The sequence below is a fragment of the Triticum dicoccoides genome, chromosome 6B (genome assembly GCF_002162155.2).
Source record: "Triticum dicoccoides isolate Atlit2015 ecotype Zavitan chromosome 6B, WEW_v2.0, whole genome shotgun sequence".
NCBI lineage: Eukaryota > Viridiplantae > Streptophyta > Magnoliopsida > Poales > Poaceae > Triticum > Triticum dicoccoides.
The window spans coordinates 100,777,151-100,782,243 of record NC_041391.1 but is presented as its reverse complement, the minus strand read 5'-3'; the positions used below and the strand labels follow the sequence as shown (position 1 = coordinate 100,782,243).

The 5,093-nt window shown below is 49.3% G+C and overlaps 1 pseudogene; it reads left to right on the top strand.

Moving 5' to 3' along the window:
* The first annotated feature begins 3,707 nt into the window (after positions 1-3,707).
* On the top strand, positions 3,708-4,363 carry LOC119320844 (annotated as a pseudogene).
* Positions 4,364-5,093: the final 730 nt, after the last annotated feature.

Sequence of the window (5,093 nt, the reverse complement as noted above, 5' to 3'; positions counted from 1 at the left end):
TGTCAGTTGGTGGAACCTGTCTCACATAAGCGTACGTGTAAGGTCGGTCCGGGCCGCTTCATCCCACAATACCGCTGAAGCAAGAAAATACTAGTAGCGGCAAGCAAGTTGACAAGATCTACGCCCACAACAAATTTTTGTTCTACTCGTGCAATAGAGAACTACGCATAAACCTGGCTCTGATACCACTGTTGGGGAACGTTGCAGAAAATAAAATTTTTTCTACGGTTTCACCAAGATCCATCTATGAGTTCATCTAAGCAACGAGTGAAAGGGGAGATGCATCTACATACCACTTTGTAGATCGCGAGCGGAAGCGTTAAAAAGAACGGGGTTGAAGTAGTCGTTCTCGTCGTGATCCTATCACCGGAGATCCTAGCGCCGAACGGACGGCACCTCCGCGTTCAACACACGTACGGTCAGCGTGACGTCTCCTCCGTCTTGATCCAGCAAGGGGGAAGGAGAGGTTGATGATGATCGCGCAGCACGACGGCGTGGTGGTGGATCCAGCAGAACTCTGGCAGGGCTTCGCCAAGCTGCTGCGGGAGGATGACAAGGTGTAGCAGGGGGAGGGAGGCGCCAAGACTTGGGTGAGGCTGCCCTCCCCCCTGCCCTCCTTTATATAGGCCCCCAGGGGGGGGCGCCGGCCCTGGGAGATGCAATCTCCCAGGGGAGCAGCGGCCAGGGGGGTGGAGTGCCCCCCAAGGCAAGTGGTGCGCCCCCCACCTAGGGTTTCGAACCCTAGCCGCAGGGGGGCCCAAGGGGGGGCGCACTAGCCCACTAGGGGCTGGTTCCCCTCCCACTTCAGCCCACGGGGCCCTCCGGTATAGGTGGCCCCACCCGGTGGACCCCCGGGACCCTTCCGGTGGTCCCGGTACAATACCGGGTGACCCCGAAACTTTCCCGATGGCCGAAACAGCACTTCCTATATAGTTTTCTTTACCTCCGGACCATTCCGGAACTCCTAGTGACGTCCAGGATCTCATCCGGGACTCCGAACAACATTCAGTTTGCTGTATACTCATATTCATACAACCCTAGCATCACCGAACCTTAAGTGTGTAGACCCTACGGGTTCGGGAGACATGCAGACATGACCGAGACGGTTCTCCGGTCAATAACCAACAACGGGATCTGGATACCCATGTTGGCTCCCATATCCTCCTTGATGATCTCATCGGATGAACCACGATGTCGAGGGTTCAAGCAACCCCGTATACTATTCCCTTTGTCAGATGGTATGTTACTTGCCCGAGACTCGATTGTCGGTATCCCAATACCTCGTTTAGTCTCATTACCGGCAAGTCACTTTACTCGTACCGTAATGCATGATCCCGTGACCAGACACTTGGTCACTTTGAGCTCATTATGATGATGCACTACCGAGTGGGCCCAGTGATACCTCTCCGTAACGCGGAGTGACAAATCCCAGTCTCGATCCGTGTCAACCCAACAGACACTTTTGGAGATACCTGTAGTGCACCTTTATAGTCACCCAGTTACGTTGTGACGTTTGGTACACCCAAAGCACTCCTACGGTATCCGGGAGTTACATGATCTCATGGTCTAAGGAAGAGATACTTGACATTGGAAAAGCTCTAGCAAAACGAACTACACAATCTTGTGCTATGCTTAGGAATGGGTCTTGTCCATCACATCATTCTCCTAATGATGTGATCCCGTTGTCAACGACATCTAATGTCCATAGTCAGGAAACCACGACTATCTGTTGACCAACGAGCTAGTCAACTAGAGGCTTACTAGGGACGTATTGTGGTCTATGTATTCACACGTGTATTACGATTTCGGATAATACAATTATAGCATGAATAAAAAGACAATTATCATGAACAAGGAAATATAATAATAATCCTTTTATTATTGCCTCTGGGGCATATTTCCAACAACTTCTTCTTCTCCTCTATCAGCCAGTCCCTCTCTTTCTTGAAGCCATCCCTCTCCTTCCTGGTGTTCCTAATGATCTCTCCCTGAGATCTATAAATGCACTTCATCTCCTTGAGCTCCTGAGCCAGTTTCTCCATCTCCTTCATCTTGCCAATGCCATCACTGTCCTTCTCCTTGCTGATAGCTAGCTTCTCCATGTCCTTATCCACATCCATCTTCTTCTTCTTGAACTCTTCATCACTCATGACCCTGTTGTTCTGATCTGCCCAATCAAACATCTTGGTGACATCCTCAACCAGCTGACTGTACTGATCACCAAGTGTATCCAACTCCTTGTGCACCTTCTCCTACTCTTTCTTATACTTCTCATGGTCAATCATTCTGCCATTGTTCTCATGAAACATCTTCCATATCTTCACCAAACATCTTTGCAGAATAGAAGGCCATGGGACATCAACCCACTGAGCAACTCCACAATCAATACCATCCTGCATCAAGTATCATAAATATGCTAGCTTCAAACTTTTAGATACCACATTAACTGAATAAATCATGTATCATAAATTAATGCTTCCATCTACAGACAGACAGTACAAATCATGTACAGATAGTACAAATATCAGAACAACAGGGTCAATGCTTCAATTAATGTATCATAAAACTAAAATACATGCTTCCATCTATGTTTCTGCATCTTGCAGTTGCTGCATCATGTTTGATTTAACTGAATTTACTTACTTTACTGACATAAATCATGTCTCATTAACAGAATTTACTGACATGATTTTATTCTTGCATTTGCAGACACTCCAAATCATGTTTCATTTACTTACTTTACTGACATAATTTTATTGTTGCATCTTCAGATAGTCCAAATCATGCTTCATTAACTGAATTTACTGACATAATTTTATTCTTGCAGACTAACTACCACCAACACAAACCCTAGTGGGATATTACTGACTGACCTGAGGAACAACACATCCATAGAACCTCCTCCCAGTGTCCTTTCCTTCAAATGCAACATATTTCATGCATGGGGCCAAGTGCAGTCTACATGTGATGCTTGCATCTGCAACTCTACCACAGAAGGATGCATCTATGGTGGTGCCAGGGTTCGCCTGCATTGTAGCACAGTAATGAACCTCAGAACATAGCGCAAGTGCTCCAAACCATTGTCTCAAATTGAAGAACACTTGAACCCTAACCCTAACCCTCGGTGCGAAACAGATCAGATTTCTTACCTAGTTTTGCTCCAGCTCCATGCCGACCAGCTCCTCCTCGCTGCTCTCCTCTCCATCATTCCACGACGACATCTTCAACGGCGGCGAGTGAACCGTGCCTCCAGCGGCGGCGAAGAGCTCTGGCGGCGACAGCAGAGGACAGAGCAGAGTGGGGTGGAGTGAGAGTAAGAGTGAGCGAGTGGAGCAGCGGCGAGTGGAGGGCAACGCTTTGACCACGCGAGTGCCCTAACGGCCGTCAATCCGTGCGCCGTCCGGTTTGTGCGAGGTGGCACCTTACGGGTGGGCCAGCCCTGTCAGAAATCGGGTTAACTGCGGCAAAGCGGTCATTTGTTTTTTATCGAGAAAATTTACAAGAAAAGTGATGAATATTTGGAACGCGCTACAAATGTGGTGGCAATCTGTTACTTGAGCTTCAAATATGGTGTTTTTTTGCAATTCACTCATTTGGGGAGGACGGTAAGGTGCTGCGGCATCGCGGAACCGCCCGTGGAGTACCGAGAGCTCGTCAAGCCGCATGAACGGGGTGATGTGGTGGGCGCGAGGCTCGTCCACACCTGCATGCAGTGTGCCGCCGTGTTGTTCCAGAAGGCGGACGTATGGCTGCTGTCTGTGGATCATGAGGAGGGCCTTCCTGATGTCGGCACGCTCACCAGAGAGTACTGCAGAGACATGAAGGGTGAAGATTATGGACCTATCATTCTGTCCCATGGCGAGCTCCCCAATTTGATTTTAGACCATGAACATGCTAAGATTACAAGATCCAATGTCTGTCATCTTCATGGAACACGAGGAGCGAGATGTACCTGCGAAGATAAGGAACGCTCAGTGTCCTGCGAAAGTTGCAGAGGGAAACCCATGTCTGGAGTACATCAAGCATATTGTGCTTCCATGGTTTGGATGCTTTGAGGTGCCCTGGAAGGAAGAGAATGGTGGTGGCATTAGCAGGACGTTTTGGAAGATGGAGGAGCTTATCGTTGATTATGAAAGCGGTGCGCTGGATCCCGCCGAGGTGAAGCTGGCCCTTACGAAGGCGCTGAACAGGATTATGAATACTGTGCGTGGCCACTTCACCGACAACAGTAAAGCCAGAGATCTGAAGGAAGCTATGCCGGTGTACTACATTCATCAACCAACGCTGTTTGCATAGCGTTGGAGTCTTCAGGGATCATGTCTCGTTTAACTCATGCCTTTATTTAGGGATCACAATATGCTAGAGCAACTTTGTATTTACAGTTATTTATTTACAAGATACTAGCAGCAATGTGTCCCGTTTGTGAATAGTTGAGATATGGTATGAAACAAATTTCTTTAAAAAAAGGGAAAGGGTTTAGGTGCTCAACATTTCGATGTTGCGCCACGTGAAGATACACATGTCTAATTTTCAGTTCGTGTGTATAGGCTGCTATTATTATAGCTGGCCAAACGGGCCGGGCTAAACAGGCCGGCCCGCGAGCACGCCGGCACGGCCCGCCATGGGCCAGGCACGGCACGGGCTAAACGGGCCATGCCCGGCACGCAGCACGCCTTGGGCCGTGCCTGGGCCTGAAGCCTGGGCACGCGGGCCGGCACGGCACGGCCCGTTTAATTTTTTTTATATATTTTTTAGATTTTTTTATATATATATATACCTAAAATACAACCCAATAGGCCTAAAAACCAGCCCAGCAGGCTGAAAATGTGCAACCCAACGTGTTAAACGGGCCATCGGGCCAGCCCGTTTACTAATCAGGCCGTGCCTGGGCCAAGGAGCAGCGCCCGTGGGCCGGCACGACACGGCCCGACTATTAAACGTGCCATGGCGGGCCGTGCCGGGCCAGGCACGATTAGCACAGGCCGTGCCGTGCCGTGCCGGGCCGGCCAGTTTGGCCAGGTCTGGCTATTATGTTAGACAGGTTGTGAAGGTCAATCACTCCGTGAAAGGTTTTCCAATCGCCCTCCCCCCAT